Here is a 26,810-nt window from a genome sequence, read left to right as displayed (position 1 = left end):
ACAACATTGTTAATCAGCTATACTCTAATACAAAAGGAAAAGTTTACAGTTTTAAAAAAATATACAGCTAGAACTTTTAATAATATAATCTATTAGTTCTTCAAATTAATACTTTAAATTTTCAGAGAGCTAAACATTCAGAGAGAAACCAAAGTTTCTCTCTTTTGAATTTAAATGTACTCGCTGTTCACTGCAAGATAACCACACATGTAAAACTCACATACTGTTCTTCCTTCTATTTATTTCAAATAAGCCCCCTGACTCACCCAATTCACCCCCATAGATGGTAAATTCTTCCTATTTATACAATCACTTAGGGTAGCTTGGCTTTCACTGGGAGCAACGGAGGCCAGGAAAAACAACCAACTCATAGGACACAATGCTTTTCAAAAGTCACCACAAAAGGATCATGATATCTATTAATACTGTGACTTGTCCTTAGTATGATCCTGATGCAGTGACGACCACAATATGGAAAATGTGGTTTCAGTAGGACACAGATTGTCACACAAGCTACAGTAACTCACAAGGGAGTTTGCAGTACTCGTGAAATTCCCAAGCCCATAGGCTTAGTAGAATCTCCATTCTTTACAATCCAATTTCATCCCCTTAAGACATCATCCTTGGCCCACTATTAAAATCTATTCTGAATCCCTCTCCAGAAATTTCTCCAAAGTAGGGAAAAAGAGGCTTTTATTCACCCATAATTGGGGGTTATCATTTGTAAAATGTGGATTTTCTATTATTACCAACATGAGAAGGGGGACCACATTACAGGCACCTGGCAGTGTGGCCACTTCAGCTCAGCTCCTCCATTTGTCTCTTGAGCACATGGAATGTAAACATGCTGAAGCTCTTGCCTTGTTTCTCATAGTGTCACCTTTGGATTTAAGGATGCAGCCTATTTTATTTTTATTAACAAACTTGAATATCTGTCTTTTCTTTAGTATGCAGAATTTCTTTCTCATCAACACTACCAAACAGGAACCATATCTTAAAAGTCTTTGCATCCCATACAGACTTGGCAAATAGTAGATGGTCTTTCATAAAATTGGTTTTGAGCATTTACTATGCCACATGCTGGGCATTCTTCCCTCTTTTTGGATAAACATTTTCATCAAAGCTCAGTATACCTATAAATGTCTAAAACAAAATCATCAAAGCTCAGTTTACCTATATATGTCTGAAACAAAACGACTAATGTGCAATTCTCTTGTAACTTTAATTGTGTGACAAGTATTCTTCAATTTGGCAATATCAGAGATCACAAGCTTCATCCATAAATTCAGAGTGACAAAGATAAGGAGATGAAGACTGCTGTGTGCTTACATATTCATCATCTGTTTTTAATTTGCGTGCTACCTTTGCTTAAATTTATTCTGCCAAAGAAAATCAAAAGTTTAGCTCAATGATGAGTCTTCCGCTCATAGTCATTCAGCACAGTGAGGAAAGCACCCCATGGGTGATAACTCACTGGTTTTCTTATAAGACACAGTTGCATAGATACCTCATTGAGTGGCTATCACATAATCTGTGGAGCTTTTTATATATTTAATTGTTTAAAAACTTTATTTTGTATTGGGGTATGCCCAGTTAGCAATGTTGTGAGAGTTTCAGGTAAACAGCAAAGGGAGTCAGCCATACACATACATGTATCCATTCTCCCCCAATTCCCTCCCATTCAGGCTGCCATATAACACTGAGCAGGGTTCCATGTGTATGTTCAAATAATGGTATGGCTACAGAGGTAGAAATTTCAGGTACAAGTGGAGAAGCAGTACTAATTTCTGGTTATATCTGGGATAAAATTTCTTAGATTACCACTACCTTATTAATACCTGGATATAATTATCATTTGGAAGTGAATCACTTCTTGAACAAGTCAAGAGTTGCTCAAGTCTGATCATCAAACTTACATTATGTGGGATCAAAACCAGTTTCACCAAAGCATTTTGTCAGGAAGCACATGATAATGGTTAAAAATAAACCAAGTGATGAAGTTTAATTATTTTGCATCACACAATTCTAAAATAATCTCTACTATTTCTAACCAGCCATTTGATCAGGTGAGATTAATTATGAATGAATTTTGCTATTGATACAGCAGGGGAAAAAAACTAGCATTATCTTTACATGGGATAAATACACATTTTCTTTATTCCTTCCTTATGATTTTCCTTCCTTCCTTCCACTGCCTTTTAAAAATAAAGAATTAAAAACACATAACTAAATGAAATTACAATTTTCATTTATTAACCAAACTATGTCATACAGTCTTCACATGGATGTGCCATATGTGTACAATTGCTTTGAGGAAGGGTTTGTTCCTTTTAAAACTTCTAGCTCTTCAACTATTAGTCTCCTGTTATGATATGTTTGAGAGCCTGGAGATGGGTGTTTTGCACAGTCAGACATCTCTCTTTCTCTCAAGCCTTCTCTGTCGGTCAAAAGTCTCCATTCTTTCATCCTTTTTTCCTGTTGAATAGTTTCTCATGGGTTGAACATCGCATTTACTTTTACAAAAGCTTACATAAATAACCCAATTCCTTTTCACACCAGAGGAATTATGGGATGTTCTGTTCACCACAGCTGGCAACCCAGACTGACTGCAGAGCCAGCCTTGAGAGCACTGCAGCTACCGCACGAGGAGGCAGGCTAGGCTGCCCCAGGTTCCTGCTATGACTGCTCTATGCTATCGCCACAAGCGGCACATACGGGGGCACCCAATCAACCTAATTACAGTCGGCCCTAAGATGCCTTCAGAAAGACATTTTAAAGAAGTTAATGAGAAAAGCATTTGAGAAAAAAGGTTATAATCATTCTTTCAGCAGTCTTTCTTTCCTTGAGAGAGAGAGTGTGTGTGTGTGTGTACGTTTAGTCCAGGCAAGAACACTGGAGGGGGTTGTCATTTCCTTCATCCAGGGGATCCTCCCGACCAAGGGAGTGAACCTGCATCTCCTGCACTGGCAGGTGGATTCTTTACCATGGAGCCACTTGGGGAACGCTTTGTGAAGTTTGCTCAGAGGTCAGAGAAGTATAATAGTTACCCAGGATAAACATTTAAATTCTAAGACATTAAGTAGGAGATTTATAAGGGTGGAAAAGGTGCTTCTGAGGCTAAAATATTTCCAAATTTAGCTGACCCAAAGTCTATTCCTTTTCCCCTCTCTCTTGGATGATATTATAAATCCCTAAAACTAAACATAGTAGGGCAATACTGCCAATGTTATCATAAAACTAAAAGAGTCGTTCATACAAAACAGATTGTATTGCATACTCATAGTCACTGTTTGTCAGTTCTGAGCAACAGTCCTGGTTATAAATGAGGGGAATTTTGCATTTTTAGTTTTCTCTGTTGTGAGGATTGAGGTTGTAGATTTGTCTCACATACTGGGGTGCAAAAATGACAGCTTGTAAGTCAGATACTTTTCATGGTCTCATTACTTTTTATGGTCTCATAAAAGTATTGACCATACTTTTATGGTCTCATCTGCTTAGCTAATGCTACAGCAAGCATTAGCAAAGTTCGGCCATGCAAGGCATCAAGCCTTCTCAAAAAAGTGAAAGTTTGAAGTCAAAGTCACTCAATCGTGTCCAACTCTGCGACTCTGTCCGATTGTATAGTCCATGTAATTCTCCAGGCCAGAATACTGGAGTGGGTAGCTGTTCCCTTCTCCAGGGGATCTTCCCAACCCAGGGATCAAACCCAGGTCTCCTGCATTGCAGGATAATTCTTAACCAACTGAGCTATCAGGGAAGCCCCTCTCAAAAAAAGGGACGCCAATATTTAGTTCATTTGTTAATTTAAATACATATTTATTAGTCTCAGACATTATAACAATCAAATGGCACTACTCTAGAGAGAAATTTCAGCTTAACCATTACTCTTGGTTCTTGTGGCAAAGCTGGTCATTTCTAGAGAGCCAACTTTACAAATACAAAATAAAGAAGCACTGAAAACCAAACACAAAATAAAAGCAATATTTCTGGAAAACTGAAGGCAAATCTGCATAAATGCTTTGTTTTTCTTAATCTCTATTTCTTATAACACAAGTGATACATTTAATAAAACACCATTTTTAAATTTTATAATTAAAATTTACTTTTAGACAGTTTGCTATGTAAATTATGTTAGCTTTCATTCCTATGTACCAAAGGTAACGTTTTGCAAAACTATAGTACAATATCACAACCAGGATGTTGACATGGATCCAGTCAGGATACAGAAACAAGAGTTTCATCACTATAAGGATCACTCCTGTTGCTCTCTTCAGGCCCTCCTAATCCCAGCCAATCACTAATCTCTTTCCCATCTGTACTGTTTAATCATTTCAGGAATGAAATAAAAGTGAAATAGTGTATGTAACTTTCTGGGACTGTCATTTTCATTTAGCATAATTCTCTGGTTGCTGTACCCCAGCTTGATTCCTGTTTCTGGAAGATCCGCTGGAGAAGGGATAGGTTACCCACTCCAGTATTCTTGGGCTTCCCTCATGGCTCAGCTGGTAAAGAATCTGCCTGCAGTGTGGGAGACCTGGGTTCGATCCCTGGGTTGCAAAGATCCCCTGGAGAAGGGAAAGGCTACCCACTCCAGTATTCTGACCTGGAGAATTTCATGGACTGTATAGACCACGGGGACATGACTGAGCCACTTTCACTTTCTGGTTTCGTGTCCGTCCACAGCTCATCCCTTCATATTGCTCATTATATGGACGTGCCATGGTTAGTCAACCATAGAAGGACATCTGGGCTTTTTTTTTTCTCTTAAGTTTTTGTTTTTTTGTAAATAACTGTTGTGAAAATTTGTATATGTTTTGTGTGACCCCAAGTCTTCAGCTCTATGGGATAAATGCCCAGGATTATAATTTTAATTGTTGGTTTATATTACAGTTGCATGTTTGATTTCTGAAGAAACTACCAAACTGTTTCCCAGAGTTGCTGGACCATTTTACATTCCCACCAACAATGTATGAGTGATCCAGTTACTCTGCATCTTCCCCAGTATCTGTGAAAACAGCACTATTTTAAAAATTGCCCCAGGAAAAAAATATTAATTTAGGTTGTATGGATTTGAAAACTACACGCACTCTATTTCTTTGAAATATGAATCCATGTATATATAGTTTATTTTATTTTAAATTAAGTAAAAAGGAAAGCAGATAAAAATATACAGATATTTCTTGCTATTATTGTCAAAGTCAATAGTCACATACCATTCATAAACTGATTTTTTTTCCACTTGTCTTAAGAAACTTTAAAATTTTGGGTATAAAACATTTGGAGATTTGATTTAGCTGTCAAAGGGAAACAAACTAATCAGACGCAAACTACAGTTTATTCTAATTTTAGATATTGGATACATAAATGTCTAAAGTTGCTTGAGTTATGCATTTTGACAATATTCTGAGCAATATGCCTCATTAATGAATGCAAAATAAGCGACTATTCAGTACTCAAAAGTAAAATAACTTTAAAACCAGAAATTAAAAAACAATTTTTTTTGGCTTCTTACTGTGTAACATGCAGGATCTCAGTTCCCTGTCTAGGGATCAAACCAGTACCTGCCACATTAGGAGCACAGTCTTAACCACTGGACTACCAGGGGAAGTCTTTCAAAATTTATTTTAATAAAATTTCAAATTTTTTTCTGAAGTGACAAGAAGATCTTTGTAAACTTAGCATTAATTAACATTTAGGGCTTCATTGGTGGTTCAGTGGTAGAGAATCTGCCTGTCAATGCAGGAGATGTGGGTTTGATCCCTTGGTCAGGAAGATCCCCTGGAGAAGGAAATGGCAACCCACTCCAGCATTCTTGCCTGGAAAACCCCATGGACAGAGGAGCCTGGTGGGCTACAGTCCATGGGGTCACAAAGAGTCAGACATGACAGTGACTGAGCACATGCACGCACATGATCGGATCCCATAAGGTCCTTTCCAACATTAAGTTTCTACATTTCAACATGATTATAGTGAATAAACAATAAGGGAAAGAAGCAATACATTCATTACCAATGCAAGGTTGAATACAATCACCTACATTTAAGGCTTTTCCCTCGCCAACATTCAACATACTGATTTTAAAACATATTCCAGTTTGAAGGACTTGAGAATAGCACTGACATATACACACTGCCATGTGTGAAACAGATGGCTAGCGGGAAGAAGCTAGACAGCGCAGGGAGCCCAGCTCAGCGCTCTGTGATGACCTGGAGGGCTGGGACAGGGGTGCAGTGGGGAAGGATTGAGAGGCAGAGTATACACACACACACACACACACACGTATACATACACACTTACAGCTGATTCACACTGCTGCACAGCAGAAATCAATGCAACCGTGTAAAGCAATTATCCTCCAATTAAAAACTTTAAAAAAAATTTAAAATACTACAATTTATTTTGGATCTATTTGAATAAATAACCAGAGAGAAAAACTTAGAACATTTATTGCAACCAATTAAAATTAAGTCTTTTTCAAAAGTGTACTGAGCAGATGCACTGCTTTTCTGATAACATCCCTTGGAGAACAGAATAAATGGAAAACTTACTATTATAAGTCATCCTCTCTTTGCAACTTAATACCATATTATCTTAATACTTGCAACTGACTTTTCCCTAGAGCTTCACCAGCCCAAATGCTCTCATCTTTCAAACCCCTTTCTAAAATTCATTTCTTGAATAAAGTATTTTTCCAAATTTTATTCACACCATAAGCAGGAAATGGTCCGTCTAGTCAAGGTCTAGTCAAGGCTATGGTTTTTCCAGTAATCATGTATGGATGTGAGAGTTGGACTATAAAGAAAGCTGAGCACTGAAGAATTGATGCTTTGTAACTGTGGTGCTGGAGAAGACTCTTGAGAGTCCCTTGGACTGCAAGGAGATCCAACCAGTCCATCCGAAAGGAGATCAGTCCTGAATGTTCATTGGAAGGACTGATGTTGAAGCTGAAGCTCCAATACTTTGGCCACCTGATGCGAAGAACTGATTCATTTGAAAAGACTCTGGTGCTGGGAGAGACTGAAGATGGGAAGAGAAGAGGATGAGATACTTGGAAGGCATCACCGACTCAACGGACATGAGTTTGAGTAAACTCCGGGAGTTGGTAATGGACAGGGAGGCCAGATGTGATGCAGTCCATGGGGTCACATGACTGAGTAACTGAACTGAACTGAAGCAGGAAATGCACGAGTTTAAAATTCCACTAAAATTATAAAAAAGTGCAATGTAAAACTGTATCCATACTATGTTACCTCAGTACTTTTCTATAACAACTTTTATGCTGAAAATACTTAAAGATATCAGTCTCTGGATAATATACACAAAACACAAAGCATATGAAAGAGAACATTCTTTAATTTTAGGTTCAAAAGCAAGGGAAAACATGAAAATTATTTATGAATTTACTCCAGAGTTAGATATAATAGTAATAATAAGGGATATTTATATATATAGCCACAGGCACTGGTATGCTAGTCAGTTCCAGTAAGCACCAGGTGAAAGTGTGAAAGTGTTTAGTTGCTCAGTCATGTCCGCCTCTTTGCGAACCCATGGACTGTAGCACGCCAGGCCTCCCTGTCCATGACCAGCTCCCAGCTTACTCAAACTCATGTCCGTTGAGTCGGTGATGCCATCCAAACATCTCATTCTCTGTCATCCCCTTCTCTTCCCGCCTTCGATCTTTCCCAGCATCAGGGTCTTTTCAAATGAGTCAGCTCTTCGCATCAGGTGCCCAAAGTATTGGAGTTTCAGCTTCACCATCAGTCCTCTTCCAATGAATATTCAGGACTGATTCCTTTAGGATGGACTGGTTCGATCTCCTTGCTGTCCAAGGATTATCAAGAGTCTTCTTCAACACCACAGTTCAAAAGCATCCATTCCTCGGCGCTCAGCTTTCTTTATAGTCCAACTCTCACATCCATACATGACTACTGGAAAAACCACAGCTTTCATTAGACAGACTTTTGTTGGGAAAGTAACGTCTCTGCTTTTCAATATGCTGTCCAGGCTGGTCATAACTTTTTCCAAGGAGTAAGCGCCTTTTAATTTCATGGCTACAGTCAGCATCTGCAGTGATTTTGGAGTCCCCCAAAATAAAGTCTGTTACTGTTTCCATTGTTTCTCCATCTATTTGCCATGAATTGACGGGACCAGATGCCATGATCTTAGTTTTCTGAATATTAAGTTTTAAGCCAGCTTTTTCACTCTCCTCTTTTACTTTCATCAAGAGGCTCTGTAGTTCTTCTTTGCTTTCTGTCATATGTCCTCTGCATATCTGAGGTTATGGATATTTCTCCAGTCAACCTTGATTCCAGCTTTTGCTTCATCCAGCTGGCATTTTACATGATGTTCTCTGCATATAAGTTAAATAAGCAGGGTGACAATATAAAGCCTTGATGTACTTCTTTCCTGATTTGGAACCAGTCTGTTGTTCCATGTTCCAGTTCTAACTGTTGCTTCTTGACCTGCATGAAGATTTTTCAGGAGGCAGTTCAGGTGGTCTGGTATTCCCATCTCTTTAAGAATTTCCCCCAGTTTTCTGTGATCCACACAGTCAAAGGCTTTAGCATAGTCAATAAAGCAGATGTTTTTCTGGAACGTTCTTGCTTTTCTGATGATCCAACGGATACTGGCAATTTGATTTCTGGTTCCTCTGCCTTTTCTAAATCCAGCTTGAACATCTAGAAGCTCATGGTTCATGGATTTTGAAGCCTGGCTTGGAAAATTTTGAGCATTACTTTGCTAGCGTGTCAGATGAGTGCAATTGTGAGGTACTTTGAGCTTTCTTTGGTATTGCCTTTCTTTGGGACTGGAATGAAAACTGACTTTTTCCAGTCCTGTGGCCACTGCTGAGTTTTCCAGATTTGTTGGCATATTGAGTGCAACACTTTCACAGCATCATCTTTCAAGATTTGAAATAGCTCAACTAGAATTCCATCACCTCCACTAGCTTTGTTTGTAGTGATGCTTCCTAAGGCCCACTTGACTTCACATTCCAAGATGTCTGGCTCTAGGTGAGTGACCTCACCATCATGATTATCCGGGTCGTGAAGATCTTATTTGTATAGTTCTGTGTATTCTTGTCACCTCTTCTTAATATCTTCTGCTTCTGTTAGGTCCATACCATTTCTGTCCTTTATTGTGCCCATCTTTGCATGAAATGTTCCCTTGGTATCTCTAATTTTCTTGAAGAGGTCTCTAGTCTTTCCCATTCTATTGTTTTCCTATTTCTTTGCACTGATAGCTGAGGAAGGCTTTCTTATCTCTCCTTGCTATTGTTTAGAACTCTGCATTCAGATGCTTATATCTTTCCTTTTCTCCTGTGCTTTTTCTCACAGCTATTTGCAAGGCGTCCTAAGACAACCATTTTGCCTTTTTGCATTTGTTTTTCTTGGGGATGGTCTTGATCCCTGACTCCTGTACAATGTCAAAAACCTCCATCCATAGTTTTTCAGGCACTCTATTAGATCTAATCCCTTAAATCTATTTGTCACTTTCACTGTATAATTGAAAGGAATTTGATTTAGGTCATACCTGAATGATCTAGTGGTTTTCCCTACTTTGTTCAATTTAAGTCTGATTTTGGCAATAAGGAGTTCATGATCTGTACTCCAAGGTTAAATTTGCCTGTTACTCCAGGTGTTTCTTGACTTCCTACTTTTGCATTCCAGTCCCCTATAATTCAAAGGACATCTTTTTTGGGTGTTAGTTCTAGAAGATCTTGTATGTCTTCATTGAACCATTCAACTTAAGCTTGTTCAGCATTACTGGTTGGCCACAGACTTGTATTACTGTGACACTGAATGGTTTGCCTTGGAAACGAACAGAAATCATTCTGTCGTTTTTGAGATTGCATCCAAGTACTGCATTTCGGACTCTTTTGTTGACTATGATGGCTACTCCATTTCTTCTAAGGGATTCCTGCCCACAGTAGTAGATATAATGGTCATCTGAGTTAAATTCACCCATTCCAGTCCATTTTAGTTGGCTGATTCCTAAAATGTCGATGTTCACTCTTGCCATCTCCTGTTTGACCACTTCCAATTTGCCTTAATTCATAGACCTAATATTCACACAATATTGCTTTTTACAGCATCGGACTTTACTTCCATCACCAGTCACATGCAGAACTGGGTGTTGTTTTTGCTTTGGCTCTGTCTCTTCATTCTTTCTGAAGTTATTTCTCCACTGATCTCCAGTAACATATTGGGCACCCACCGACCGGGGGAGTTCATCTTTCAGTATACTATCTTTTTGCCTTTTCATACTGTTCATGGGGTTCTCAAGGCAAGAATACTGAAGTGGTTTGCCATTCCCTTCTCCAGTGGACCACATTTTGTCAGAACTCTCCACCATGACCTGTCTGTCTTGGGTGGCCCCATATGGCATGGTTCATAGTTTCATTGAGTTAAACAAGGCTGTGGTCCATGTGATCAGATTGGTTAGTTTTCTGTGATTGTGGTTTTAAGTCTGTCTGCCCTCTAATAGGGAGAAGGCACTGGCGACTCACTCCAGTACTCTTGCCTGGAAACTCCCATGGACGGAAGAGCCTGGTAGGCTGCTGTCTATGGGGTTGCACAGAGTCGGACATGACTGACGTGACTTAGCAGCAGCAGCAGCCCTCCAATGGCTCTCCAACTGACTGAATAAAAGCCAAAATCCTATTCACAGCCTATCAGTTCAGTTCAGTCGCTCAGTCGTGTCTGACTCTTTGCGACCCCATGAATCACAGCACGCCAGGCCTCCCTGTCCATCACCAACTCCCGGAGTTCAGCAAACTCATGTCCATCGAGTTGGTGATGCCATCTAGCCATCTTATTCTCTGTTGTCCCCTTCTCCTCCTGCCCCCAATCCCTGCCAGAACCAGAGTCTTTTCCAGTGAGTCAACTCTTCGCATGAGGTGGCCAAAGTATTGGAGTTTCAGCTTTAGCATCAGTCCTTCAAATGAACACCCAGGACTGATCTCCTTTAGAATGGACTGGTTGGATCTCCTGGCAGTCCAAGGGACTCTCAAGAGTCTTCTCCAACAATTCAAAAGCATCAGTTCTTCAGCACTTAACCTTTTTTATGGTCCAACTCTCATATCCATACATGACCACTGGAAAAACCATAGCTTTGACTAGACGGACCTTTGTTGGCAAAGTACGTCTCTGCTTTTTAATATGCTGTCTAGGTTGGTCAGCCTATAAGGCCCCCCAAAGTCCAGCTCCATTCCCACACTGATCTGTCCGGCATCTGCACCACCACTGCTCCCCTGGCTCACTGCACTCCATCCACAGTGGCCTCTTTGCTGCTTTTGGAGAAAGAATTCAGGACAAAGTCCTGCTTGAGTCTTTGTAGTTGCCGTTTCCTCGGCCTGGAACTCTTTCTCCCCAGCTGTGGCCCACTATCTCATTTCTTTCAAGTCACTACTCAGCTTTTCACCTGTTTTTGTAAATAAAGTTTCATGGGAACACATTTGTTTATATATTATCGATGGTGTTTTCAAGCTAGGACTGCGATATTTAGTAGTGGCAACAAAGACCCTATTGCAATGAAAATATATCTATTTGGCCCCTTAAAGGAAAGTCTGCTGATTCCTGAGTGGAAGAAAAAAATTGTTGAAAAGGAGAAGACAGCTTGTGAGAAGCCAGAGTATGGCACAATCTCCATGACTAATTAAAGCCGCCAACGATGATGGTCAGCAGTGGGGAATTAGAGAGCATAGTAAGTCAGCTTCTATATGATACAATTCCCTGAAGAAGGTAATGGCAACCCACTCCAGTATTCTTGCCTGGAAAATCCCATGGAATCCCATAGACAGAGGAGCCTGGTGGGCTATAGTCCATGGGGCTGCAAAGAGTCATACATGACTGAGTACACACACACACATATGATACAGTAAATGGGGGTGGGAGGGGAACCAAGACAACGGCAGGAAACTGTGGCACTGAGAAGTATAAGATATTGTAATCCGAGAAACTGTGTTCAATGATGGGTTACTGGAGTGGAGGAGGCATTAACAGTGGTTTTGCAAAAGCAGTGAAGAGCAAGAAAACACCTATGTACCCCTAGGTTCACAGGTATGTGGTGGACCCAGAAAACAGCAGACACTTTCCAGCATACAACGCACTCAGGAGAAAGCCAGACTACAGTGAGCACAAGAAGAAATGAACATCCAGAGACCACCTGGCAAAGATTATGACATAGATTTGTTATTTTATCAATAAAGGGAAATGGAAAGCCAACAAAAGGTGTTAAAGCTGGCAATTTGAAGATACATCTTTAAATTTGTTCTCAATGAAAACTACATGGCATTATTTTTTACTTTTTAATGGAAAGTGGTTCAGCCATCTCTTCTAAGCAAAATGTTGTGCCACAGTGACTAATCCTGAGCAAAAAAAAATATATGTATATATATTTGAAATATCAGTACATTTCCAGATTTATTGGTATTTTTACCGCTATAATCTTGATCACAGTCTTTATTCAGAAACTCAAAGCCAATGGGATAAATATTTAAGGAGTTTTATAAAGGTTGTAGCTAAGATTTTTAGGAAACAAAGTTCTTTGTAGAGGGGAGGAGTTCATTCCTTCAGCTATTCAGCAGATTTTCCTGAAAACTACATGCTGGGGATGTAACTGGCAACAAGTCAGTGGTAGTCTGAGCCTCATACAGTTTTCAGTCTTTGGGACAAAATTGTCTGCTAATTTTGTGACTCTAATTCTAGATGATCAGAGTCACAACTAAAGCATATCCCAATCATTTAATTTTATGGTCATCTCATTGCCCACACCTATGGCAGCATATGAACATGTTACTACATCTAAACAGGCCAAGGGCTCTAACTAAGCACACTATAAAATGTCTCCATCTATACCAGGCTACTAGAACAACAACTTTTTATCCAATGGCCAATTGATTCCATCAAACATATCTCCCTGATTTTTCTTTTTCCCTGAATTGCCTTGCTATTGAGAAAACAAGTCATTTAACCTCAAAGACACATTTCCTAGTAAACATCAATTTGACATCCCCTGTGACTTACCAAATCCATATCCACAAGGCAGCCATCATTTCAAAATGCAAATCTGATTATATCATCTTTGCTCAACTTAAAATTCTTCAATGGCTACGCAGCCATTTGATTTGATGTTAAGGAGCAAACTCCTTGACATGACCCATTTATCATATAATTTATCATCCAAACTGGGACACTTTGAGAATGAAAGAGGCTGATTAATTGTCACATCAGTAAACCAGGACGGCCCTGGAAAAGAGGTTAGCCTGGTCACCCACCCAGAAGCCTCTCCCTCTTCAACTTCTCTCATTCTTTCCCTCCAGTGACAGAGGTCCTCGCTCAGCTCAGACTTGTCTCAATTTCCTCCTGTAGTAAGTCACACCTTCACTGTGAACTCTGAAGCTTGGCATTCCCTTTCCTCCTCTCCAGGTTATTAATCCTTATCTATCCTTCACAATGTATTTTAAGGATTACTTTATCAGTAAAGTCCCCTCTGGCTCCCAGAGAAGCTCTCAGAGCACTGTCCATCTCTCCTTCATAAGACTGGTCACACTTGCAATGATATCTTTGATCACGTGGTCACTTGACTAACATTGTCTTTCCCACTAAAGTAATCCTCTCAGATGACTAGACTCATGTGCCCTAAGAATACTTTCATAGCATCAGACATCTGTTAAGAAAATATATACACTCCAAATAGACAAAAGAACAAATCCATGCCCCTTGAATATAACAGGACACTATCTAACTGGCTCACCCAAGGATTATCTAATTCTTTAAGATAGTACCGACATCTTTGTTCTATTATTTAGTATTTTTAAGGCCTTAATCAAGAGTCTGTAAACTCTAGCACATGGGGAAAATGACAGGACAGCAGCTTGTTTTTGTACAGCCCACGAGATAAAAACAGTTTTTACATTTTTAAGTGACTGTAAAAACAAAACAAAAACCAGATGATATGGGACAGAGAACTTACGTGGCCCACAAAGCCTAAAATATTTACTACTGTACTGAAAATTTGACATTCTGTGGGTTGGGGTATTTCACGTGTACAAAATGGATGTGAGTAGGAATGACTCATTATCTAATGGCAATGCAAATGAATGTTGTGATATATTAATGTAAATGGATTCACAAAGGTTATAGTTTTATTGCCTGTAGAGCAAAAATCATTTTAGTACTGTAGTGGTCTCATTCAAGAATTCTTTCTTTCCATGACTATAAATATTTTTGTTATTTCTACATGCTTTTGAACTATCTTTGGCATCCTGCTAGTTCCCTCACTGATTAGTTAAGTGAATCTTTGATATTACAGATAGACATGTAATGTTTTAATTGGTGTACAGTATGAAGTTGCCAACATTCGCTAGATCAAAGAGAAAGCAAGGAATTCCAGAAAAACATCTACCTCTGTTTCACTGACTATACTAAAGCCTCTGACTGTGTGGATCACAACAAAATGTGGAAAGCTCTTAAAAAGACGGGAAAACCAGACCATCTTACCTATCTTCTGAGAAACATGTACGCGGGTCAAGAAGCAACAGTTAGAACCCTTTATGGAACAACTGACTGGTTCAGGATTGAGAAAGGAGTATGACAAGGCTGTTTATTGTCAGCTTGTTTATTTAACTTATACGCAGAGCATGTCATGTGAAATACTGGGCTGGATGAGTTACAAGCTGGAATCAAGATTTCTGGGAGAAGTATCAACAACCTCAGATAAGTGGATAGATTGGGAGCTGTTTCCTTCAACTAGAACAATCTACCAGCATCTAACTTTAAGAAATACTTCCCATAACATTGATTGTACAAAGGAAGATTTAAGCTTTTCTATGGAAATTTATTTTTTAAATGTTTTAAAATAATAGGCTTATTTCTACCCATGAATAAGGCAGCAGATTATCACCTGGAAACTTTCCCTTATTTCCCTTAAATTATTAGCTGCCAAAAGATGGTCTCTTTGAAACTCAAGAAAGTAGAAAAAAATACCTTTCAAATAACTATGCTGTTTGTTCTGTGTAGAAATGCATTCCCTTAAAAGTGATTCTTTCATTTCAAATCAGTTTTCCATAAATTTTCACTACAACAAATTTTAGATTGCTTAATACAGTCAGTTTTCATTGTTTGAGGCAGGTGTGTTCTACAAAGTTGTCGCAAATATTGAGTTAGCAAATACTGAATCAGTGCTCCTAGGTGAAATAATAGGCTTAGCTTCCTGTAAGCTTCCAGTCACAACATTTTGGACAGCTAATACAGGACCTTGCTTTATGGATGTTTCTACTGAAAGACATCTTACTGAGTACATATTGCTGATTTATTAACATTGAACTCATGGCCAACAGCACTATAACTCATGCCTTAAAGCAGCTGCTGTATAAAGCTTGTCTAAGACATGTATTCCCTCAACTCTTCTCCATCAGGCACATCACAGCCTTTCCGAGCTCAGAAACGCTAGACAGCCCTTCAGCCCTATCCTTTGGGGCCATTTTAAACAGCAAAATCAGGCACTACATAGGTGGTGACAAGGACTCCTGGCTTCAGTCCGAGAACCAATACAAGAAGTCAGAGTGTCCCCTTGTCAGTCCTCAGTTGGGACTGCCGGGCATGCCCCGGCACACTGGGCGGCTCCAGCTCTTTGCTGCTCAGGCATCTGAGAATGAGCATGAAACCGCCCTAAGTATTGATAAAATTACAAATAAATTTTGGCAAGGAGGTGAATTCACAGATACGAAACCTGCAAAAATAACCAACTGTTTATTTCCTTGGTGGTGGGGTCGCTAAGTAGTGTCCGACTCTTGCGACCCCATGGACTGTAGCCTGGCAGGCTCCACTGTCCATGGGATTTCACCAGGAAGAATACTGGAGTGGGGGTTGTCATTTCCTTCTCCAGGGGATCTTCCCAACCCAGGGACTGAACCCACATCTCCTGCATTGCTGGTGAACTCTTCACCGACTGAGCCACCACGGAAGTGTATTTTTTTATGCAACTTTAACTGATCATGGATCTCAGCTCTTTTATTATATTTATCTGCTCTTTAGCATTATAATTGAGTGTCATTAATAAACACAAACACTTAATTGTTGATGAAGCATATTAAACCTATGTAGTTAACCATTTATAAATTAAAACTTTTTTAGACATCAATTATCATCTGATCAATCTACTTTATAAGCTTACATTTTCCAGAAACAATCTTCCTAAATACTTCATTTTTTATGTATAATCATTCAGTTCAGTTCAGTTCAGTCACTCAGTCGTGTCCTTGCTAATGTGGTATCTGACGCTTGTTAGATACCACATTAGCAAGTTACACTGCAGTTTATAAACTACTAAAAGATTGCCTTCCATTCAAGAAACAGAAGAAAGAGTAAAGGAGTAAGATACATAGCCTGGTTAATTTTAAAAAGACATCTTTAAGATTAATATGATCTATGAATAATACTAAAGTGTGAAAATTACACTTAAAAATGAGCAGTAAAATCAGAAGTCGAGGTGACCTTTCTCCTGGATTCCTGCCGTGGAACAGTGCCGTCTGAAGAGAGCTTGATATCCATCACCTTCTCTGATCCCTCTCAAAGGACTTATCTTTCTTGCTACAGAGCCTTTGAGCTTTAAAATTATTCATCATTTCATGACATATTTGGGGCTCCCTGGCAAAAACAACTCTCTAAAGAGGAGGCATATAAATAAAGAGAGTAGAAAAGAAAGGTATATTATATAATAAAAAAAAAAAGGGAGGTAATTCTTTCTGGTAAAGGTGAATTCCCTTCTTATTTTCATTTTTTCCCTTTTTTAAGGGCAATGAAATCTTAGAAAATAAAATGTTATTTCAGTGTCATTTTGGAGAAGTTACAATTCTTATTATCTCCTAAACAGAAAGGCTTTTAAAACCAGGCTGAAGGCTTATATGCACAATCTGAGAACAGAAAAAAAGGGCAGCTGTATCTGGTCCTCGTGCTTCAAGTCAGAGTAACACAAAGCACAGCGGCATCCAACAATGTCAGGCGTGGTTGGAAAGCCATATGCACCAAGCTAAAAAGTCCTATATTTCTAGAACTGGACGAAACAAAATCTAAATAGTAAAAAAAAAAAATTGGAAATCAATGTTACGCTGGAATTAAAGGACTAACGTTTTTAATTTCGAACATATTCTTTCAATTACATAATTCATTAAACACAAAAAACAGTGAGGAAGAAACTGAGCTCACTGCCAGACTGAACAGAGCTACCCAATGGGCTGAGTCTCAGAAAAGCTTTTATACACTGCCGATGTAATTGAATCATCTGAATAAATAAGTCTGTAGCAGAAATTCCTAGAACCTAGGGTAATAATTTCTGTTGTGAACATTTGTGCCATGGTAAATTTTGAAAACCAAAAGTGAACTCAAAGAATTTTAATAATTTTGCTTTTAAAGGAACCATATACATAATCTTAACTAATTAAAAGTAAGCTTTTGGTCTTTTAAACTTTTTTCAATAAGAAATGACAGAAAAAATTACATTTTATATAGTACATATATAAACAGAAATGCATACTCCTACACACAAAATGACACTTAACCTTACTATATGTAATACACTCCGCTGTCAATTATCTGTTTATTTCATTACATTTAGTTGCTTCCCTGGTGGCTCAGACGGTCAAGAATCCACCTGCAATGTGGGAGACCTGGGTTCGATCTCTGGGTTGGGAAAACTCCTGAGGAGGGTATGGCAACTGACTCCAGTATTCTTGCTTAGAAAATCCCATGGACAGAGGAGCCTGGCAGGCTACTGGGATTGCAAAGAGTCGGAGACAACAGAGCAGCTAATCACAGCATAGCACAGCTGTCACTAATGTACTGCTCAAAACACACTGGACAACCGTGTTTGCCATTTCTTTCCTTGTTTGGGGCCTCAATGCTAGTAGTAAATTGACTTAAGAGTGCAAAAGAATTTCATCTCTTCCAAAGTTCCTTAGATGACAATATTAATATATGTCATATAAATTTATCCTTGTCAGTTAGATTATGTTCTTAGTAAAAACTAGAAAGGATGGAGAAACAAATTCTCCATTCTGCCATTTTACAAGTGGTCAAGTGCAACTTCTCTCAGGCACACTTACATGAAGGAAATTATGTAGAATTCACAATGTTAAAAAAGCTCTTTGGTAGAAATTTGGGATATTGACTTAAAAGAGCAATTTAATTTGGAAGCATGATGAATCAGACCCTTGTTATCTATAAACCAGACAATTCAGACATAAATTCAACACTTTACCTAGGTTCACCTTCATCTTTCCTCCTATTCACATCTAATTCAAAACACTGTGCTAAACAGCCATTTGCTGGGTAGCAAAAAATGAGTGTTATTTTCAGTGGAAAGAAATGATTACATAGAGTTGGGGTGTGAGGGGACAGAGAACAAAGCATGTATGAGGCAGTTTTATGTCGGTGTAAAACTGTCTTGGAAAGCATTATCAACGTATGTTTCATAACACTTTCAGTCAGAGGTCTCACAAATACGTATTTATGTCACCTTTTATAGTCTGTTCATTAATTCATTCACACTAAAATGATCAATACTAAATTATCAGATATAAGATATGTGGTCTTAAAGAAAAATGACAACACATTTATTCAATCAGAGTTCTTAAGACCACTAACTAGAAACATTTGAATGCACTCAATCTAAGAAATTTATTAAGGCAGCTTCCAGGCTTGTTGAGAGGGCTCAGGACTAAGGTTCCAGGGGAAAAAAATTCCCAAACCAGGCTCCAGAACTGGCTCATATGAGAAAACAGCTGCCACTCTACCTGCCACCATTCATACTAATGTACTGTAACTGCCAAGGCCTCCAGGATGAATGTCGATTCTGTACCAAGAATTAAACATTACACAGCTGACACCTCAACCAGAGCTGTCTACTACTACACTCACTGACAAAATGGAAGATGTGTGCAGTGCTTGTTTTCCAGTATCAATCCTTCAATTTCAGTATGGCAAAAATCTGTCAGACTGGACATACCTTGGAGTCATGCCTGCAGCCCAGTTGCAAGGGAAGCTGGGAATTTGATTTTTGACTGCCACATTGGTAAGATGGGACTCATAATGCTGTAATTTCACAACTTTAGAAAGGCTACTCAAAAGACCATGGGATATGGCAGCTGCCCACCACACGTGTATTTTGTGTAACATACTGTTAACACGAAGTATTTTTTAAAAATCAAGTCCCAGAATTTTAGACCTTACAGAGACCTTAAAAGTCAACCACAATCTAATCCTTTGTTGTTCAAATGGAGTCTAGGGTGTTTTTTTTTTTTAATCCATTTAAATCAGAGCCACACACAGTTATTTCAAAGCAGATGATAAATCTGCATTTGACCATTCAAAAATCTGGGCTTCCCTGGTGGCTCAGATGAAGAATTCACCTGCAATGCAGGAGGCCAGGGCTCTATCCCTAGGTTGGGAAGATCCCCCGGAGAAGGGAATGGCTACCCACTCCAGTATTCTTGCCTGGAGAGCCCCATGCACAAAGGAGCCCGGCCATGGGTTCACAAAAAGTCAGGCATGACTGAGCAAATAACACTTTCATTCAAAAATCTCCTCTTACTTCCCCCCGGTGCTATCTGTGAGCAGATAATGGCTCAACTGAAAATACCGGGAATTATGTTGAAGATGGTATATTTGATTTTAAACAGTATCCAGACTGGTTTCAGTTGATACCTCCAACATCCAACAAACACTGCCCTCACCTGAGAGACTCTGCTAGCCAGTGATTTTGTGAGTTGTTGCCGAGGAGTTTAGAGGGCTCCTGAACACTTCCACTCCCCCTACTCACCAACATACAAAACAACAAGTGAAATGACTCAGAGGGATGGTCCGGAACAAAAACAACATGTTAATTGGGTAAATACTGTCTTTGGCATCTATTTGCCTTTCATTAGGTTGGAACTGGGCTACAGCTTCAGGGAGATGAGTCAGGGGAGGATGGAGGTGAAACTGCGGTGCCTGGAGCCTGCTTGCAATTAGCAAGAGGATCTAAAAAAGAAAACGAGTATATGCACACAGTGAGGAAAGAAGCAAGTGTTCTAGATGATGGTTGTGTTTTCCTCCTATGATGGTGAAGTGAGAGTATCAGTATAGAGTTCTATTTAATTTCAAAGTTTTTAAGGAAAACACAAAAAGAGGACTCCAATGATAAAATTGCAGCTAAAGCCTACTTTTGTTTATTTGAAGCAATATTACGTACAACTGGGAGGATAATAAGCACATGTTTGTGATCCTTTCTCAGGAGCTTTGGCATAGTAAGTTATGGAATAAATATAGTGGTTATCATTTTTATCCAAAGTTTCTATCAGGTAAACAAGAGGTTCCTGAGCAAATTGAAAAATTTCCCCAAACCTATAAATTTCTTATCAAACTTCCTGCAGTTTCCCTTTCATTCTTGACACTAAGTGTCCTCATGTTTCTCTCTGGTTCTCAAATCTTTTTCTCTGCTATCAACTGGAGCATGAACCCCAGTGGGACATTAAGGCTGGGCTTATTTCTAAACAGAGACAGAACTCACAGCAAAAAAGGAAACAATCTATCATCCATTATTCTCTGTGTACACATAAACTTTCATGCTCCCTGACTCAGAATTAAATGAACTCTGGACGGAGGTTCGTGACATTGTACAGGAGACAGGGACCAAGACCATCCCCATGGAAAAGAAATGCAAAAGAGCGAAATGGCTGTCTGAGGAGGCCTTACAAATAGCTGTGAAAAGAAGAGAGGCGAAAAGCAAAGGAGAAAAGGAAAGATATAAGCATCTGAATGCAGAGTTCCAAAGAATAGCAAGGAGAGATAAGAAAGACTTTCTCAGTGATCAATGCAAAGAAATAGAGGAAAACAACAGAATAGGAAAAACAAGAGACCTCTTCAAGAAAATTAGAGATTCCGAGGGAACATTTCATGCAAAGATGGGCTCGATAAAGGACAGAAATGGTATGGACCTAACAGAAGCAGAAGATATTAAGAAGAGGTGGCAGGAATACACAGAAGAACTGTACAAAAAAGATCTTCACGACCAAGATAGTCACGATAATGTGATCACTGACCTAGAGCCAGACATCTTGGAATGTGAAGTCAAGTGGGCCTTAGAAAGCATCACTACGAACAAAGCTAGTGGAGGTGATGGAATTCCAGTTGAGCTATTTCAAGTCTTGAAAGATGATGCTGTGAAAGTGCTGCACTCAATATGCCAGCAGATTTGGAAAACTCAGCAGTGGCCACAGGACTGGAAGAGGTCAGTCTTCATTCCAATCCCAAAGAAAGGCAATGCCAAAGAATGCTCCAACTACCGCACAATTGCACTCATCTCACATGCTAGTAAAGTCAAGCTCAAAATTCTCCAAGCCAGGCTTCAGCAGTATGTAAACCGTGAACTCCCAGATGTTCAAGCAGGTTTTAGAAAAGGCAGAGGCACCAGGGATCAAATTGCCAACATCCGCTGGATCATGGAGAAAGCAAGAGAGTTTCAGAAAAACATCTATTTCTGCTACATTGACTATGCCAAAGCCTTTGACTGTGTCGATCACAATAAACTGTGGAACATTCTGAAAGAGATGGGAATCCCAGACCACCTGACCTGCCTCTTGAGAAACCTGTATGCAGGTCAGGAAGCAACAGTTAGAACTGGACATGGAACAATAGACTGGTTCCAAATAGGAAAAGGTGTACGTCAAGGTTGTATATTGTCACCTTGCTTATTTAACTTATATGCAGAGTACATCATGAGGAACGCTGGGCTGGAAGAGGCACAAGCTGGAATCAAGATTGCTGGGAGAAATATCAATAACCTCAGATATGCAGATGACACTACCCTTATGGCAGAAAGTGAAGAGGAACTCAAAAGCCTCTTGATGAAAGTGAAAGAGGAAAGTGAAAAGGTTGGTTTGAAGCTCAACATTCAGAAAACAAAGATCATGGCATCTGGTCCCATCACTTTATGGGAAATAGATGGAAAAACAGTGGAAACGGTGTCAGACTTTGTTTTTTTGGGCTCCAAAATCACTGCAGATGCTGATTGCAGCCATGAAATTAAAAGACGGTTGCTCCTTGGAAGGAAAGTTATGACCAACCTTGATGGTATATTAAAAAGCAGAGACATTACTTTGCCAACCAAGGTCCGTCTAGTCAAGGCAATGGTTTTTCCCGTGGTCATGTATGGATGTGAGAGTTGGACTGTGAAGAAGGTTGACCACCGAAGAATTGATGCTTTTGAACTGTGGTGCTGGAGAAGACTCTTGAGAGTCCCTTATACTGCAAGGAGATCCAACCAGTCCATTCTAGAGGAGATCAATCCTGGATGTTCATTGGAGGGACTGATGCTAAAGCTGAAACTGCAATACTCTGGCCACCTCATGCGACGAGTTGACTCACTGGAAAAGACTCTGATGCTGGGAAAGGTTGGGGGCGGGAGGAGAAGGGGACGACGGAGAATGAGATGGCTGGATGGCATCACCGACTCTGTGGACATGAGTTTGAGTGTACTCCGGGAGTTGGTGATGGACAGGGAGGCCTGGCGTGCTTTGATTCATGGGGTCGCGGAGAGTCGGACACGACTGAGCGACTGAACTGAACTGAACTGAACTGAATCTTTAATTTGATTCACACATCTATAGGTTCTAATCATAAAAGTACAAGTTCAAAACATTATGGAGTATTTTCAATATGAAAATAGACAGCCAAATACACTCCCCACCCTACACTCCCCCCAAAATCTAAAGGAGGTACAGAGAGCTAATAAAATACTCATATGCGTTGTGAGTAATCATGCTGCCATAATGCGGTCACTCAAGGGTGCTTCTCCTGCTAGGGCTCAGTTTCAAACACTGAAAAATGCTTTTAGGAAGCAAAGGAATAAAATCTAGACAATTTCAGGCCCCAGTACCTACGTCCTTCTCAGCTTTGACTGCAATGTGACAAGGGTGGCAAAGAAAAGTATCACAAAGTAATAACGTTCAATATTTCCTTAGGATGGGGAAATAATCTTTTCCGAGGCATAAGGTATATACAGTTTTCAAAAGGTAGCTCATTTCCTGCAACCATCTGCTCTATGTGGAAGAACTTGTTGCTTTCTCGTGCAAACACCAAAGTGAGGAAATCTGACCATAAAACTACAAAGTAAATTCCACTGAAGACGATCTTAGGGATTTCACAAGCAAGCCGGTACGAGGAAACCCAATCTAGGCAGTAAAAGGTACCCATAATAGAAGTTTTCACGGTTGTAAGATTATATATACACAAGAATAAATTTTTTCAAGTCATCTAATTCATTTGTCCATCTCTACCATTTTTGGCGTGCGCAGGGGGACAACCAAAATGCTATTCCCACTGCGTGTGGATGTTGTCTATTTCCATTTGAAGGCTTTATCACCAGAGTTGTCACATTTACTTAGTTACTTATGAAGTTTACTTTCAAAGGACATGATTAAAACAGCCGAACACAGAAAACATTGCCAACGTGGAGAGGGGAAAAAGCCAGAGCATCGACTGCAACAGGACACCGAGTCCCACACCAGCAGTCACAGCTCCAAACACGGTCACTTGTAAATCAATTAAAAGCTGCATTCATAGAAATCAGAAGCTCATTCAGTTTAACCAAACATAATCAAATCACACTTCCAAGGGAAATTAATGTCACAGTATATTACTACTGCAACTGTCTAACAGGATAAACAAAGTAATCCCGAGCCTCTACTGCCACCACTGAGAGACACAGTGCAGAGGTGAGTGTGGGCTCTGCAGGCGCAATGCCAGCCTGCGGTCCCAGGCTTGACCACTTGCTGGACAACTGTGTACAAGGTGCTTATAGGCCTGAACTCTTTCCTTCATTTGTTAAAACTGAACACAATAACGTAACAACATGTCTAGTATGACTATTACACAAGAAAATGTACACCGCGTATTCGGCACAATACCTGACACGTGACATACACTCAATGCATTTTTAACAGGTGTTATAATTTCAAGAATTAGGTTCAAAGAATTTACAATCACTAACAGTTGGAAAGGCCAGGATATTGTACATATTTTATTAAGAAACCTTTCTGGAGAAAGCCTTTGTTTTTAAAAACAGGACAAAAAGCACAGAAGAAGGCATACTATGATCCCGAACAGAGTCCTACACAACACTGAAAATCTTTCACAGCCTTCCAGAGTGCTATTTGCAAAACAGCTGCCCCCAAGGTTTTTCTATTCTTCTCTCCCTTTTCTGATGCTCTATAGCTGTCCACATTTCCATATACATATTGTGGAGAAGAGGCAGTCTGAATCAATCATCTCTATGTCCACTGTTAGGCTCTGATATTTTTACTTAGGCTTGTCTGACCAATGAGAAATGAGATCTACTTTAAAGAGGGCCTGTGAGTCCCTTCAAGTAGAGAAATCTTTCCAAGAGAAGAGAGAACTGCACAATTAACAGTGACTCAGTAATAAAATGGAGAGTACAGTATTTTCTTTACCTCTCTGATGAGGGAGAAAAGTAAGCAGAATTCACAGTCTTAACGAGGAGAGGAAAGAACAGAACACTGGGCGCACCACGACAGTCAACAGTGGCGCCGCGGCTCCATCTGTATCAACGCTGCGCCCACAACAACGAGACACTCACAGCTGTCTGCCTCCCCCACAGCGCTGCACAGCAGTGGGGGACAACAGCTACTGCTTGTGTGCTTTGCGCCCATGTATTAATTTAACAAATACTGAGCACCAGTTGGGTCAGGAAACTCTAGATACTGAGGAATCGACAGTAAGCAAAACCGTCTATGACCGCACTCTCACCCATCTGGAAGGCAGCCAAGGCGTTCTCCCCACCTTTCCCCAGAACAAAGTCGCTTAAGGGCTAGAATGCACAGGATCTTAAGAAGTTTAGAAATCCAGACCCTATTCGACTCGACACACTCATGTGCCTGGCCCCCTGTAATCAGCCTCACAAATGGTGTACTGCAGGGATTCCCAGGTGGCACTAGTGGTAAAGAACCTGCCTGCCAATGCAGGAGACGTGACATGTGTTCGATCCCTGGGTCAGGAAGGTCCCCTGGAGAAGGGCACGGCAACCCACTCCAGTGGAGGCTGGCAGGCTCCAGTCCATGGGGTTGCACAGAGTCAGACACAACTGAAGTGACTGAGCTCGCACGCAGATGGTGCACTGCACTGGGCCCTGAAAAATTAGAGCAGGAAAGAAATAGAATCCATGCTCTTATACCTCACAGGAATTCATCAGCAGAGGAGACTCATTCACAATCACTGGGCGAATGCTGGGACAAGCAAACATTTACATAAAGCTGTAACTGAAAGCTTACACAGAAGGAGAAAGCACCTTCTCAAGTCTGATTCATGAGAAAGAACTAATCAAAATAAAGGTCTTTCCTCTGATAACCACTGATACTTCCTTTCAGTGAGTATGGGTGTTCAAATGTGAATAAATATAAGCCCAAACATTTCTGAATGTAGGTTAGGTCCTAAATCCAACTTTGGTGGTATGAGTATTGCTAATAATAATTCACTAGTTATTACTAAGAACACAAGAGAAGGTAAGGTCCCTTCAAATCTTATGAGATTGGTAGGAAATTGTATCATAAATAATGGGCCCTCTGATAGATCCCTTACATTTAGTGAGATAATCTTATTTTCAGTTTCACAGATTTTGCTTTCAGGAAAAGGAAGGAAAAGGAGTTTGTTTCTGCAAACACAGGTTGTAGAATGGAAGATACAGGATTCCAAGTACTGGTTGGTTGTATTCAAAAGCCAGTACTTTCAAACTAGTCTTCAAAAATGTGTTAATACATTAAATGTTTCTATTTAACCAATTCCTAAAGGAAAACAGAATGCATATAATATGAATCAGGGAGTGGAGACGGGAGAAAATAAATGTACTCTGCTCATAAATAAAAACCTTTATTTTATGGGAAATGTATGTTTATGGTGTGTCTGTAAAGTTTATTGTTTATCTGTAAAGACAGAAGGCCAAGTGGAAAGGTATGCCTTTGTCAAATGCAACCATATGCTGGCTGATATTCTGCTGATAGGGAGCTGTATAGCTATGTCTATTGTTAAGCCTGGCACCTGTCTTAACTGGTTGGTTGGTACTCAGTCCATACTAGTAGTTAAAGTGTTCTAAGTATCATTCCAAGTCGCATGCTGTCAACGCCTGATTTTATATTTGCAGCCCTGACCCCCCACTGAACTTCAGACTGATATTTAATGACTATGTGACATCTCCACTTGGAAGTCTTAACAGGCATTTTAAAATCTATGTGCCAATAATTAATCCTCTCATTTTCCTTCATAACAAGCTTCCACCCCAGTCATATCCATCTCTACCTGGGGCAACTCCATCATTTCAGCTTCTCAGGATTAATCATTGACTCCCCTCTGACTGGGACAACTCAAATCCAGCCCTCAGTATATTCAGATGGTCAAAGGTATGGGTTTTCCAGTAGTCATGTATGGATGTGAGAGCTGGACCATAAAGAAGGCTGAGCACCAAAGAATTGATGCTTTCGAAATGTGGTGCTGGAGAAGACTCCTGAGAGTCCCTTATACTGCAAGGAGATCCAACCAGTCCATCCTTAAGGAAATCAATCCCGAATATTCGTTGGAAGGACTGATGCTGAAGCTGAAACCAATACTTTGGCGACCTGATGCAAAACGCCGACTCACCAGAAAGGACCCCGATGCTGGGAAAGATTGAAGGTAGAAGATAAGGGGGCAACAGAGGATGAGATGGTTGCATGGGATCATCGACTTGATGGGCATGGGTTTAGGCAAACTCCAGGAGATAGTGAT

The 26,810-nt window shown here is 39.9% G+C and overlaps 1 protein-coding gene across 13 annotated transcripts in view; it reads right to left on the bottom strand.

Moving 5' to 3' along the window:
• The window catches only part of CAMK2D (calcium/calmodulin dependent protein kinase II delta), a 322,740-nt gene that overhangs the window by 160,342 nt on the left and 135,588 nt on the right, over positions 1–26,810 (bottom strand). The window lies entirely within an intron of this gene.

Source organism: Moschus berezovskii, chromosome 5 (assembly GCF_049115385.1).
Source record: "Moschus berezovskii isolate FMDL1 chromosome 5, NW_MosBer_1.0, whole genome shotgun sequence".
Classification (NCBI taxonomy): Eukaryota; Metazoa; Chordata; class Mammalia; order Artiodactyla; family Moschidae; genus Moschus; species Moschus berezovskii.
This window is presented reverse-complemented; position numbering and strand designations above follow the sequence as displayed.